Raw genomic sequence first — 15490 nt, 5'->3', positions numbered from 1 at the left:
CATTTTTAGAATCTTCTGGCTTTCTTACTTAAAAAGTGAAAGTTGATATCCAGGGCCTACTTCAAATCAAATAGGACAGAATCTCTGGGGGTGGGGCCCTGGTGTCTGCATGGTAAATGCTCCCAAGGGACTGTATTGCACCCTGTCTTTGTAGAATGGGTGTTGAGAATAGATACAGGGTGTCATCCACTCTACCCTGCCAGGCATGAGCCTGTGCCCAGTTCCATTGGTGGAAACACATGGGTTCTGACCTCATGGGGCTTGTTAGGAGGTATATTTATTGGAAAAATTGTTTATTGAGTACCACGTGGGCTGGCCCTGAGCATAGGCAGTGGTTCAAAGAAATAGCTTTTTAAAAACAGCCTGTGCTGGGCATTCAAAAAATGTTAAGTCTCACCATATGTACTGTTATCCCCCCTTGACGGATGGGAAAACCAAGGCTTAGAAGGACAGACTTCCCCGAGGTCATTGAAATAGTAAGTGGTGTTGCCTGAGAGCCCTGGGTAGGCAGGACAAATTTTTTGAGGGAGACAGAAGGTGGCCCCAGGTGTCTCGGGCTAGCTCCTCCTTTTGTCTCTGGAGCCTGGCTGAGATGCCCCTGGTATGTGTAAAACATTTCAATTTTTCCAACGTTAGGGAGGGATTCTTAAAAATACTAGTGGGAATCATTGGAGTGAATAATAAATACACAAAACAGCTTACTGCTTTTAGGAAAAACTCCTTAAAATAAATTTCAGGACTTTTGATGCATAATGGCTCTGAGGAGTTTTATTAGCTCCCTGGCCTGTGGGAGGCCATCCTCCCACGTGATTTGAGTTATCTCCCTGGCTGGGCAAGAGGTGCTTAGGCACATCTTTGTGTCCAGAGCTTTCCCCACCCTTCTTAGGTCTGAGGGCTTGTCCAGGTGGAGGTGTGTCTGGCCACTACCCCTGAAGACCCAATTGTTGCACCTGACCTTGGGACACTGCCCACCTTAATCTTCATTGGATGGGATTTTCCCCAGAATTTTTTGTTCCCCAATAAAAGTCCACTTCCTGCCATGTTCTCTCTCTCTCCCCTCTCCCCTCTCCCTCTCTCTCTCTCCCCTCTCTCTCGCCTCTTCAGTAAACCTCTATAATAGGTAGCTTGAGGCTAGAGGTAGGAGAAGCCGTCCTGGAGCTGGTTTAAAGGTAATTAGAGTCTGTCTCTTTAATTCAAACTCCCTTTTTTGATTTCTCACGTAGCTGAGCCTTCATTTATGAAGCCTGTGCTGGCTGTGGGCTAAACTGGCCTTTATTTTGATTAACTTGAAAATGAGACTTTTTTTTTCCCTCTTTGCATCAGTCCAGTCCTAAAAATTGTTCATGAAATAGCTGAGCTAATATGGTTTTCATAATTTGCATCACAGTACTTAAGTGTAGAGCAGATGATATCGAAGAAGAGCCTGGGTGGAGGGCATTGTCAGGGCAGAGGGTCGTTTCCGTTCATCCTGTGCAATAAACTGACAAAAATTAAATAGGACAGCAGGTGTGCAGAAATGGAATCAGCTCTGGGGGAAGTCACAGGAGTGTGCTGCCTCAGCCCTATGCAGAAGCCGGGGAGAGGGAGAATGGGGGATGTAGACAATTTTGAGGGGTTGTGAATGATTACTGGGGGTGGGGGGAATTTCTGGGATAGAAATTAGTTTGTAAAATTTCTCTTTGGAATCTGAATAAGCCAGGGGGCCAGACGTGGAGTGACCAGGTGTGGTTCATTCCTCAGTCTTCTCGAGACTTGGAATCATATGGTTTCAGGTGGGGATGGAAGGCATCTTTTGCAGTCTGCTCTTAAAGCAGATAAGGGAATTCCACACTGGGGGGGCAGAAGCAATTCACTTTGTTTAGCGTGCTCTAAACCATATTTTAGGGTTTCATTTTCTGGGCCCCAAGAGCAGAACCTGGCTCAAAGCAGAGGTTCAGTAAGAGTACTGCTGTGTAAATAGGCTGTGGAGGACGTAGGGGCCTGCTGGTCTTGGTGGCTTTGCCTCAGGCCTGCTGGGTGGGGTGAGAAACTGATGTGACTCCATTTTTGAGAAACCAGCTTCTACCTTAAGGCCTGTCCAGAGGGAGGGGTGTGACCCTTGTCCTTGGAAAAACCCACAGAGCTCTCCTAGGCACGTACCCTGCTGAGTTGTTTAACAGGAGAGATCTGCAGCGCCAGGTGTCCCTGACTCAGTTTCGCTAGGTGAGGACCCACAGCAACACCCTAGTAACCACCAATCAGCATGAGACAGGGAAAATATCTGAAATGCCAGGTGACCCTCCCAGTAGTTTTGGTGATTGATAACATGTTAGGAAACCCTATAGTTTAGCAATACACCCCTCCCGGCTTAAACCAATCAGTTAAAATGTATCTACCTCTTGAACTCACCAATCACCCTTACCCAATTTGTTCCCACCAGTGAATGTGCTAATCAATGTTAAGAGTTGTTTGATTTTCCCGCGGTATGAAATGATTTGCTGTGTGATGTTGTGACACATAGAACCTATAAAATCCCCCAAAACCTATAAAATCTCACTGAACAAAGGACCAGGACTCACTCCCTGGGACCACTGAGTCAGAAACGGTTGTGAGTCCAGGCTCGAGCTTGCAATAAAGACTGTTGTGTAATTGCATCGGATTCAGCTCCTGGAGATCTATTGGGGTCTCACAAATCTGGCATTACAGGGCTTTCTTCCTTGGAGTAGGGGTTGAAACGTGCTAGTGAGATGCCAGCTCCTGCTGGGTACGGTGAGTGGCACACCTCTAGCTCCAGCCACCCCAAAGGCTGAGAGGTTTGATGGATTGCAAGTTAGAAGCCAACCTGGGCAACTTAGTGAGACCCTGTCTCAAAATAAACAGAGCTGCTTTATTTTTTTTTTTTTTAAGAGAGAGTGAGAGAGGAGAGAGAGAGAGAGAGAGAGAGAGAGAGAGAGAGAGAGAATTTTTAATATTTATTTTTTAGTTCTCGGCGGACACAACATCTTTGTTGGTATGTGGTGCTGGGGATTGAACCCGGGCCGCACGCATGCCAGGCGAGCGCGCTACCGCTTGAGCCACATCCCCAGCCCAAGCTGCTTTATTTTGAGATAGGGTCTCACTAAGTTAGGTAATCACTACAAATAAAATGTAGTGTACACCCGATCAGTCACTTTCCCTTGAATATACATACATACATTTAAGTACACATGCATGCCTTTCAATAACACAATTTGCTTTTCCTCCTTCCACCCTGGCTGGGCATCTCTGTCAACATCACCACATCTAGGTCTACCTCATTCTCTTTAACTCTCTTCAGGTCAGAAATTTGGAAATGTGGGAGAGGATGTAACAAATGACTTATTAATACTACATTAAGTACACGATATAATGATGCCATTTATGTTTCTGGACTTTGCCCTATAACATTCCATGGTGTGGGCACACCACTGTTTCATGGTTTTCAAATACTTTCCCCATGGTGCACCTTTAGGTCAATCTCGATTTTTATTATTTTGAACAGTACCACAGTGAACATTCTGCTGCATAATTCTATGTTAATTTCCAATGTGCATTGATAGATATTATTACCCATTTCCCTTCCAGAGACACTTCAATAATTTACATTCCCTTCAGTAGTGTTCATTACTCTCCATCCTTGCCAATCCAAGACATTATCAAGCTTTATTTTTTTTCATCAAATGGATTTCAAAATGGTGCATGATTGTCTTTTTTGATTTATACTCCAAATTCCTAGTGAATTTGAGTATCTTTGCATAAGTTCAGTGAGCATTTTGAATAATATAGACGATTTTTATATGTACCTCCATTTGGAATCTAATCTTCTATGGAGTTAGTTGTCTAACTCTATTTTTCTCTGATTAGATATCAATTATTCCAATGCCATTTGTAAAATAGCTATTATTTCTCCAACAACAACAAAAAAATAAATAAACAGAGCTGGGGATGTGGCTCAGTGGTAGACCACTAGGTTCAAACCCCAGTGCCTTCTTTTTCATCACAAAACCACTGTTTGTGACTCCTGGGGGCCAAGTCTTAAACCTGTTAACACTCTGGGAGAAATCACCCTGTAGTCATTTCATGATATGCAGGCAAATAACACACAAAACTGCACACCTTCAGTGGGGTGACCTGGGGGCAGGAACCCTGAGTGAGGGTCTGCTTCTGCCCCAGGAATTCTAGCATCATGGAGGGGCATGCAGGGACAGACAGAGAGGGGGAAGGGACTTGCCCAAGGATGCACTGCTGGGATAGCACCTGGCAGGTGCCCATGAGTATGGAGGTAGGTGGCAGCTTCAGTTTTGCTCTCCTCCAAAGAGCTGGGTGACCTCATGCAAGTGGCAAGTCCCTGCCTCTCTGTTCTTTACATAGAGGGAGTCAAAATAAACCAGTGCTGCTTCCCCGCCCCCCGGGGGTGCTGGGGATCCACTCAGGGACTCCAGCTTGCCAGGCGCTCTACCACTGGGCCACAAACCTAATCAGGGAGTACCTCTAGTGTGATCTGGTCAAGTGGCCTCTGGAGGTGTGGCCTGGGCTAACCCCATGAGCCTGAACCCCCTATCAGTGGGCATCCAGCTCAGGTGGTCTTTCGACAGCCTTGGGAACCCGCAGAGAAGCCATCCCGGGGCCCAGGCAGGAGGTTTTACATAAGGACAAGAACCTGCCCACCACCTTCTGTGAGCAAGGTTCCCATTCCCCATCTTGGGTTTGAAGATCTTCTTGTGATTTTGCTTCCTCCAAAGCGATTCCCGGGAAAAACAGGCCCCATTTTCGCGGAGAGGGGCTTCGGGGTCTGGGGAGGATGACAGGGGTTTCTCGAGGTGCCATTGGTCTTTAAGGCCCATAGCCCCGGGGTGATTCACTTGCCGGCACAGGGGGTTCTGGCCCACGCAGCTTCGGCACTGGGACGGCAGGGGGCGCTGCCGGCAAAGCATTGCTTCACGCGGGGCCTGAAAGCCGCATGCGCAGAGCGGACCCGGGTCCGGGAGCCGGCTCTGGACCTGGGGGCGGGCCCTTCTGCTGCGCTTTCAGCTCGCTGTCTCTCTGCAGGACCCGTGTCCCCCAGCGCTGCAGTGCAATGCACTCTAACAAGTTGTTTATTACTGTGATGATTAAAGGTCCTCCTCGTAACAGTCTGAAAATGCAGAAACAAGCCCTCGGGCTGCGGTGGCCACTCGGAGCTGGGTTCCTGCCTTTCTCGCTTACTAATGCTTTAGGGCTCTGGGCTTTAGCCTGGGGGTATGAGTCGTGTTTGCCCACTACGCAACCAACTCTGCCGCTGCGCCCCTCTCGGTTCCCCAAGCAGAGGAGCCCTCTCCTGAACGGGGGAGGGGGTGGTGGTGGTGGTGTGGGGGAACTGCCTGGGCATCCTACGATTGTGCAACCGAGGGGCTGGGGGCAGCCCTCCATCTCTATTTGCTGGGGCCTTCTAGAGTCTCCCAGAGCTGTTGGGGACCGCTCTTGGAGGGATCTGCAGCCTGCAGTGCTCTGAAGGCGGGGGTGGTCCTACAGTGGGGTTACTAACTCTTGTCCTGGTGGGGGGAGGGGCGTCTTGCAGTGAGTGGGTAGATGTAGGGCCTGGTGCTGGCTTGGCTGTGGCCGGCCTTGGTCTGTGCAGCCTTGCTGACCTCTGGACACGGATCTTTGAAATGATGATCCTGGCCAGCTGGGTCTGGCAGGCCCTGGGTGTGTGGATCCTGCCCATCTTGGTTCATGGCCGAGGCGAGGCCTCTTTAGCAGAAGATAGAACAACAAAGAGAAAAGTGTACATATACCTTTTATGGGGCTTGGAGAATTCAAAGGAAATGAAGACCCAAAGAAACTGTATATTTTTACACAAGGCCTGGTAAGGAAGTGGACAGACTTGGGGAAGTGTGATGGGGGTAGAAGCCTGTGATCTGATGGTGATGTTCTGGGGGAGCCTAGCAAGGCCCATTGGTTCAGGTTCTTCTGTGTCCCTGGGTCTTCAGAGATAAGGAAGATAGGACTTCCCTCCCTTAAGGCCCTTGGCCTACTTTAGGAAGAGGGCAGTTGGACTGGAGGTGAGCTGACTTCCTGCTCCAGCTGTTTTGTCCAATGCTGAAGTGCCACCTGTTGGGGTGGCATATCCTGAACCCTATCAATGCTAAGGCCAAGGCCAGTGCCTTCAGCCCACACTCAGACTTGGGCAGGACTTCTTGGATGGGGGTCCTGAAGGGGTGTCTCTCCTCCTCCAGGCAGGAGCAAGGTGCTTCTCTTTCTCCTCCTGCAGGTAGAAGCTTGCTTCCTAGTACAGGAGGCTGGTTATCAGCCCTCCAAAGCAGTAAGTAGTTGGTAGCAGTCAGGCCACAGTCTTAATGTGGGGATCGGAGGCTTCACGTCAAGGAGCTGTTACCCAGGTAGCCCAGTCTGTACTGTGGAACTCAGAGAGCTCCCAGCCTCATATTCTCCACCCGAGAGTGTCCCGACTGGCTTAGTAAGTGTGGCTGAGGGTGGGACTGGGCCAGCATGTCTGGGGCAGGGGGCTGAGGGATGCTCATCTTCTTCCCCTGGTTCCCTCACCATCCTCGCCTGTTTCTGGCACACAGGAAGAGCCCCAGCCCCACCTGAGCCATGACTCTACCCTGCCTGCTCTGGAGGCTCCCGTCTCTAGAGGGGATCTGCCAGTTTGCCTGTGGGCATGGCCAGTGTTCTCTGCTGGACTAGGGCAGGGACATGTTCCCCTGCCTGGAGAAGTGTCTGCCTTGTTGGATGTTTGGAGGGAGGAAGAGACCTCCTTCTCTAGGCTGCTTCATTGCCAGGGTACAGGAGACTCTGGCTCCCTGGGGAGCGGCTGGGCTGCTTCTGCCCTCATTTGCCAGAACTGAGCTTTCCCTGTTGGCAGGTCATTTGGGCATCCTCCTTCCAGCGTGTGTGGCGGTCCGCATGCCCCTGAACACAGCCAGCCGAGGTCTGCTTGTGGTGGCCAGAGCAGTCCCCATCCAGGGACAGCCACTTTTCCAGAGGAAAACACTGGAACCCACCCCCCAGCCCTGCCTGTGCCTTGAAGGTGGGAGCCAGGGGATGAAGTCAAAATTGCAGGGAGAGTAAACAGCTGAGGCCTGGCCTGGCTGCCCAGCCACAAAGCCACACTGTGAGGGCTGCCCTGGGAGCAGAAGGGCCCATTCAGTTCTCCCAGGACAGGATTCGCCTGCTAATCAGGCAGGGAGTACCTCAGTGGTGTGTGGGCTGCAGGAGGGGGCAGGAAGGGTAGGGGATGCTAGTGACCCGGCTTGGGGAGAGCCTGCTGCTTCTGACCAGCCAGAACTGGAAGTTTACCTCTAGCTCTGCAGACTAGCTGCTGTGGAACCCTGGGGGCTCCACCTTGGTGGTGCAAGGCCCTCTCTGGACTCCTGATGAGACCGCAAAGCCAGCACTGAGCAGGGACCTCGCTGATGCCAAACCCCTGCCTGGCCTTCCCACCCCCTCAGCGTCCTGCTGCCTGCAGTGGAACCCCTCAACTCCTGTGGCTGGCTGGAGCAGTCTGTTCCCCCTGTGCAGCACGCTGGTAAGTGTATTCAGGTCCTCCCTTTACCCCATCATGAGTCCCCTGTGCCATGTTGGAAGGCGCTGTTATGATCCCCACTGCACAGTCAAGGAAACTGAGGCTCGGCGGGTTAACTGGCTCACACAGGTCACACATGCTGGGGACGGGCCTTTGCCTGGGATTTTGTTTCTTGGGGGGTGAGTGGGGCCCGTGCTCATGATGCTATGAGAAGCTCCCAGGGATTGGACTGTGTGACTCCCTCAGAGGCACAGCCCGGAAATCTTTTGCCACCACTCCATATGGCCTTTACATGTGGGGTCACTTGGCTGTGGGGAGGGAGAGTCTCTTAAAGTTGTAGCATGAAGTCAGGACCACAAGGGGCCCTGGGCTTCTGAGAAAGGGACCTACTCTGCAGCACATCCAGGCCTGCCCATGACATCATTGTCCCATGTGGCAAGGGTGGCAGCTGAGAGTCCTTTCTAGATCCTTCCCAGTATTGGCTTGTTTGCTTAGAAATGGTCTGGGTGAAATAGAAACACAGAGACACACCAAGACATATGACTCTTTACAGAGGATCCCCAAACATAAAGCATTTCTAACAAATGGTGTTGAGAAAACTGGTTACCCATATGTAGAATAAAACTAGACCCTTATCTCTTACCCTGTGCAAAAATCAACTCAAAATCAAAATCTTAAGAATTAGACCAGGGCTGGGGTTGTGGCCCAGTGGTAGAGCACTCACCTTGAGTGTGCGGGGCCCTGGGTTCAATCCTCAGCACCACATAGGAATAAATAAAATGGGGGTGTTGTGTCCAACTGCAACTAAAAATAAATAAATTATTTATTTATTTGTCAGTTAGTACGGCCACTATGGAAATCAGACCAGGCATGGAACGTCCATAGGACCCAGCTACTCCACTTCTGGGTGTTTACCCTGAAGAACTAAAGTCACCACACTCCAGTGACACCTGCGTACCTGTGTTTATAGCGGTTTCAATAGCCAAGCTATGAAACCAGGCTAGGTGTCTGTCAATGGATGAATGGATAAAGAAAGTGTGGTTTATACACACAATGGAGTTTTATTCAGCCATAAAGGAAAATGAAATTATGTCATTAGCAGGAAAACAGGTGGAACTTGAGAGCATGATGTTAAGCAAAATGAACCAAACTCAGAAGGTCAAGGGTCACATGTTTTTCTCATATGTGGAGGCTAGAGGAAAAGGGAAAGAAAGGTGGGGGAGGAGCAGGGACCTCATGAAAATCAAAGGGAGATCAGTGGAGAAAAGGGACCAAGGGGTGGGGGATAGGGAGGGAGGGGGAAGTGATATTGGGGCTGGGGAGTGATACTGGCCAAATTCTATTGTTATATTGTGAGCATGCACGAATAGGTAACAACAAATCCCGCTGGTATGTACTACTATAATGCACCAATAAAAAACATGGAAAGAGAAATAGAATGGTCTGGATGAGTCCTGGTGGAATCCATGGGCTCATGTGAGGTCACTGGACTTTGTGCCCACTCCATTCTGTGTCTGGCTTGGAGCCCAGCCCTTAGTGGGCGCTTGCCTGGGCTTGTTTGGTAAATGGTCCCAAGGGCTGGGCTGAAGAGGCGAGCAGCTACTGCTTTAGTTAGGCCCTGGGCTGAGCCATGTATCTTGGACCTGCCCAGGACAGAGAGGGTGACCGGGGAGACAGTCAGAGGGATCCTGAGCCAGGGGGTCCTCTCAGTTACTCAGGCCTGTGGTGCCGGTGTCTTGGGGATGAGGCACTGTGCAGCAATAGGCTGACCGTGGCTCGACCTGGGGCTGCGGCTGATGCTGGGGCTCCACTTGTCCTTGTTGCTCCCTGTGATGGCTCAGTTGGTCCCTGACCTGGGCAGCAGCACACCAGCTATGGGAGGAACAAGACTCTCACTTCATGTGGCCCACAGGAGTCAGGAAGGGAGTTTGGGGGGGGCCCTACTGCAGGCTCCTGTCCTCCCAGCAGAGACCTCTGCGCAGAAGCCCTCCAACAGTGAATTCTATGGGCATTATCAGGGGAGCATGGGGAAGGGAGGGCTGGATCCTGTTGCTGCTTTCTCAAGGACTCAGAAGAATGCACTTGAACAGGTACAAAATGGATCGGGCTTGTTTCGCTAGCAGGTTGTTCCCTAGGTAGTTCCCAGTTTGGATAGAAGAAGTGGGTTGCTGTTCTGCAGGACAGCCCTTGGGACCTGGGCCTGGGAGGCCTGCTAGGTGTTTCACTCCTGCTCAAGCAGGAAAGAGGCCTTGACTGGGGCCCTGTAAAGCTGGACGGAGCCCAGAGGGGCCTCCTCCCTGCAGGGACTCTGACCCCCGTGTGGGTTCCCCACTCTGCATTGGTTTTGAATGAGCCGTCACTGGGCAGATAGAATAGAAGAGAAAGTCTGGGAGTGAATGTGACTTTTTCTGCCTTGTGAGGTCCTATTGCTGAAGCTAGAGCCTCCGAACTTCAGAGCTGCAAGGGCAGAGAGAGTGAGGCCAGCCCTGGGTTACCAGCAGCTAGGATTTGCTGAGAGACACACCACAGCTTCCTCAAGGGAGCTGAACTTGAACCCAGGCCTTCTGATTCTCCACCCAGGGCTCTTTCTGGAGGGGGAAATCTGAGTGACCAAATGAGATGCTCCTCAGATCTGAGTGTCCTGGAGCAAACTCATGCTCATTACATAGATAAAGTAATTTTTATCATTTTAAACCCACAGCGGCTTTACTAATTTGGTGGAGTGGATTCCTGTGCCTGGGGTGGACCTGTGTGGTCAGCAGGGACACCAGGGTCTTAGTATATCTGTTTTACAGAGAAGGAAGCTGAGATTCTGAGCAGTCATGTGACCACCCACCTCATGTGATGTCAGTGGCAGAGCTGGCAGAGTTGCCCCATGTGAGTTTAATGGGCCACAGTCTTTGAATCTCATTTGATAATTTCCCTAAATGAAATTCAGTCTCGCTAAGTCCCCTGACAAACCTTGGCCTGGCCACCCAACCTTCAAACCCCTGGTGCACACAGCAAGCCCCCTGTAGCCAGCCTGCACTGACCCCAGCCCTTGCTCTGAGTCCTTGCTGTCCTGATGAGGGAGAGACCCAGTTCACGGTCTTCGGCTCTGGAGGACAGGCCTAATTTCTCCCAGGGACACGTGGGCACTTCTACAGTGCCTGCATGTCCCTCAGGGGTGGAGCCACCATGAACAGACCTCCCCGGTGCTTCTGCTGCAGCCAGGTTGCACAGGCCTGGGGCAGAGTTTTAGTGATTGAATCAAGAAGGTGGTGGGTGAGTAGATGAAGGGAAGGGCCGCCCACGGCCAGGAGTGGTGCGTGGTCTCAGCTGCCCACCAGGCCGTTTTCCTGGATGAGTTGGAAATGTGCCGATGTTGGCTCACTGCCAGTGGAGAGTTTAGATCCCCAGTGCATCCGACTTTGCGGGGCTGCTGGACTGTGTCCTGCAGAGGACACCTGTGAGGCGGGCGCCTGGCCTGAGCTTTGCACATTCCTGCGCTACGGCTTGCTCATGTCGGTCCCCAAAGGCTCGCATGCTGCAAGCTTGGTCCCCAGCGTGGTGCTGTTGAGGTGGTGGACCCTTCATGGAAGGTGGTGAGGCCACTGGGGGCACTGCCCTTGGGAGGGATGAATACAGCTTTTGTGGGACCATGACTCGTTCCCGAGAACACATAAAATGAGTGAACCTTGCCCCTGAAGCCTTTTGGCTTCCTCTACCCCTGGGGTCTTTTCTTCATGAGCTTTTACCATTGTGCTGCCATTTGCCATGAGGCCCTCACCAGATGCCAAACAGATGGGACCACCAGATATTAGACTTTTGGCTTCCAAAACTATGAGCTAAATAAACCTCTTTTCTTTATAGTTTCTAGTCTCAGGTATTTTGTTATAGCAACAAAAAGTGGACTAAGAGGCCCCCATCAGTGGAATAGCCTGGGCAGGGTGGGGAAGGAGGTGGAGCTTGTCTTTGTGCCCACAGTGTCTGCTTGACCCTGACGTTGCTGGCGATGTGGCCTGAGCACCACCTAACCTCTACTCCTGCTTCTACCCTTCTATCCTTTAGGTCCTCTCCAGTCTGCATTGATCAGAGTCTGTGATCCCATGAATACAGTGCATCAATTAAACAGCATCCTCTGCAGGAAGGGCTTTGATTTCCTTCCTCATCTCTGACGGGTGGCATTATTGATGTTACTGCCTGGTGAAAGCTGTGCCCATCCTCCCCTGCGAGGGGTGTCTCTTGTTTGCAGTGATTTATTGCACTTCCACATTGACTGTCACAAGGAACTGCGTATTTATTCAAGCGTAGAAGCTGGTTCCCCCAACATACATGCATGAAGGAAAAATGGAAGAGCAAGAGCGTGGAGGTCCCCAGCCAGCTGGGGAGGCTTCCTTGGTCTCCCAGCTCGTTGGCCTCTGCCCAACTGGGCATCTTGAATCAATTTACTCACGACTGGCAAGAAAGCTGGAGGTAGATAAATTTTGGAAATTGATGAGCAATTGAAAAAAGAGTTTGTAGGGTGCTTCTGCTGCCAGGCACTGTGCCAGGGGCTGGAGGGCAAAAGTGAAGAAAAAATAGGTGGCAATCTCAAGGCTGTGGGGGAGGGAGATGAAAATAGGAACTCTTGCTAGTGGGGAGGAATGAGGAGCCGGCACCAGCCCAGAGCAGCTGGGGTGCCCTTTAGATGGGGCCTCACATCCCAGCAACTCTGGAGGCTGAGAGAGGAGGTCAGCCTCAGCAACTTAGTGAGGCCTGGTCTCAAAATTAAAAAAAAAAAAAAATAAGTGGGCCCTGGCAGGCTGGACAGGAGGGTGGCCAGCAAAGGAAAGGAGCCTGGGGCTTGGGGCGGGGCGTGGATGCTTCTGCTCAGCTGTGGAGCGGGCAGAGCAGGATGAAAGGAGACGATGGGCAACTGTTGTGGGCACCTATCCGTGAGGGCACAGCAGCACCTGGGAAGAGAGAGCTGACCGGCCAAGTCTCAGCCAGCTCGGCTCTTGTCAGCTCTTCCCTTCAGGGTGGGGAGAGATGAGCAGTCTTTCAGGGGGGCTCTGGGTCGCTGCCTGGGTTGGCAATCTCATGTGATGACTGGTGGAGCTTGCACCCAGTGTAGGTGGTATTAGTTCCTTCCCTGAAGTCAATAAACACATCTTACAGACATCTCATGAATATCAATTAGAAAGTACCAAATGGTCAGCCTTCATGGGTATCTGCTGTCTCTGGCCCTTGGAGTAGGGCATCTGCCCTGAGCTACAGGAAATGGTTTGGCCCCTGAAACCAAGGGTCTGGAGGCCCTGACCGCCATCCACAGCTCACTCTGCATCCCTGGAGAGAGGAGGCTGAGCAGGGGCTGTCAGCCCTGTGACTGAGACTGAAGGCCTGAGAGGATCTGGACCAAGCCCCGGCCTCTCCTGGCTGGTCTGGTGGCACTGCGGGCAGGCCGTAGCCCTCTGCCGGGCTTTCTCACTGTCCTTCCTTCCTCTGAAAGTCTCTCCACTGTGCGAGGACTCCTGCCCTGGGACAGGCTGCAGCAGGGACTCTGCACATTGCACCTGTGAGTTCTGATGCATGAAGCAGGAGGCCGGCTGTCCCCTCACGGTCCTAGGCAGATTCCGCATGGGGGAAGGTGCCTGCCCTGGGATCTGCTGACCATCAGCCACACCGGGAGGCTGGGGCTGCTGATGAGACCTTTTGGAAGTTCCATGCCCCACATTTGCTCTCCGAGTCTCCAAGGCCAGGAGAAGACGATGTCATTGCTAGTCTACATAGGGAATGTTCCCTCCATGCCACACCAGCAGCATGGGGACAACTGGGCCGAGTTCCCTGCCACTGCCTTGCCCTGGTAAGAAGATCAGCTTTAAGTTAACAAGGGAGTAGATGAAAACTGGACCGTGTTAGACATTTTTTCCTGATCACAGAAGTAATTATGCTCATGGAGAAACACTTAATGATGGAAAAACACACAGGAGGGTGGAAAAATCATCCACAGTCCCCTCTCTCGTGAGAATTCCTGTTGCTGGGTGAGCATAACTCCTGCTGTCTCTCCTACCCTCAGCACTGCTCCTTCTAGAACTGGATGTGTGGCCCAGTGTTCCAGAGCTGAAGGGAGATGCCTTCTGCATTTTCCTGGACTTGAGTCTCCCTTTGTTGTGAAGATGTGGAACGTGGACAGGGAGGCTGTGAATCAGGAGCTCCCTGGGGAGAAGGTGTAGAGGGGCCAGGGGTTTGGGGAGGCAGGTGGGCACCAAGTCCCAGTCCTTGCTGCCTGAGGTTCCAGGTTAAGGAGAACTTCTAGGGTGGCCCTGGGTGGCCCCTTTCTGGCTCCGGGCTTAAGGTAAAATGATGATGCCTCCAAAACTCAAGGAAAGTAGGTATCTGGACTGGAGAGCTGAGGTCCACTGCAAGCAGAATGTTCTGTGGCCACCTCTGGTCACTCTAGTCCATGGGTCGGGGCTACAGCATCCCTGGTGGCCCAAAGTCTCGCAGGTTGGTGGCCATCTGTGTGTGGTACATGTGTTTCCCAGAATTCCTTCCCTCCATAGTTTCTGCTCAGTCAGGGCCACAGGAGCTGTTTTGCATGAGATTTTGAAGGCAGAGTGAGGTAGAGGCCCTGTTCCTTTCTCCTCAGGAGGCTGGTGCAGGGCTCAGGGCCCCGCCACAGCTTGCACACATGGCCACTCACCTACAGGCCCACCAGCAGCTCCTGCCAACTCTCCTCCTTCAGCTTCCCAACCCCTGGGCCAGGATGTTTAACTGTGAGGAAGGTCCCAGTGCAGGCAGGACACACCACCATCGCAGCTAGGGGGATTGAGGGTGGGGAAAGACCTCTGTGGCCTCTGTTCATCCATGTTTTCCAACTGGCCCATGTCCATCCTCCCCTCTCTGACTTGAGGCCCTACACGCAGAAGGATCAGCTCCCACCGACTGTTCAAGCATCTCCCACAGTTGGGACTGGGGCCAGTTATCTTCAACTCTTCAGAAACTCAATGAGGGGCTTTAAGGGGACCAGAGGGAAAGTGGCCTTAGATCACAGTGTCACGACCAGTTAGGGGACAGGCATGCAGTGTGGCAGGGGTGCCCATGAAGAAAGGAGTGCATTTGTTTATTTGCCATGAAATGGTACTCAGCCCCTCCTTCCTTTCTTAGTAAGTCTTGGTTCTGGACACCAGCTCTTGGAAGCTTTCTGGAATCAACTAGCACTGGTCCTGGGCACACCGGGCCTCAGTCTCTAGGCATTTACTAGATGACCACTAGGCCTAGTCCCGGTGGAGGGGCTGGGAGAGTGAGTGGTAAATAGGCCCCCTGGAGACAGCAGGGAGTTAGACCACACTGAAGTCCGGGTCACCCGTTTATGGTCTCTGGTCAAAGGGCACCTTGGCAGGTGCTCAGGGATGATGGAGGTAAGGTTGGGGAGTCATTCAGTCTCTGCACGTGGGAACACAGAGTAACAAGTTCAAGTCCAAAACAAAATTCTGGAACCACTCCAGGACCTTTGAGCCCTTGTCTTTCCCTGAGGTTTTTGTATGTGCCTCACCCCCATAGTTGCCCCAACCCCACAAGACTCTTCTCTCTCTCTCCTTCAGTCCTGGAGAGAAATTCGGTGAATGCTGCCTGCTTAGTACTTGCTCTTTGCTTTGTTACCCTGACCTTGTCCAGGAGGGGACAAGACAGTGCCACTGGAGGGAACATTAAATCAGTGCCCAAGGTAACCAAAACTCCAGACGGAGAGACACTTCTTTCATGGGGCTTCCTGCACCAAACAGGACCTTGCCTTATAAGTACTTGCAACTGTGCTTTGGTCAGAAAGGTCCTCAATGCAATCAGCCCTGATGTTCTTAAGGTGTACCTGTATGATCTAGGACCCCAAAATAATTTAGAATATGCTTCCAGTAGGATATCTTGTAATGTTACACAGGAAATGTCAGTCACTGGCTAGGGGGAATTATTTTCAGGTGGGTCTCTAGGAAGCGATTGCTTCTTCCCACAAGG

Source organism: Urocitellus parryii, chromosome 5, assembly GCF_045843805.1.
Source record: "Urocitellus parryii isolate mUroPar1 chromosome 5, mUroPar1.hap1, whole genome shotgun sequence".
Lineage (NCBI taxonomy): Eukaryota > Metazoa > Chordata > Mammalia > Rodentia > Sciuridae > Urocitellus > Urocitellus parryii.
The sequence above is the reverse complement of the archived record's forward strand: the minus strand, read 5'-3'. Positions refer to the sequence as shown.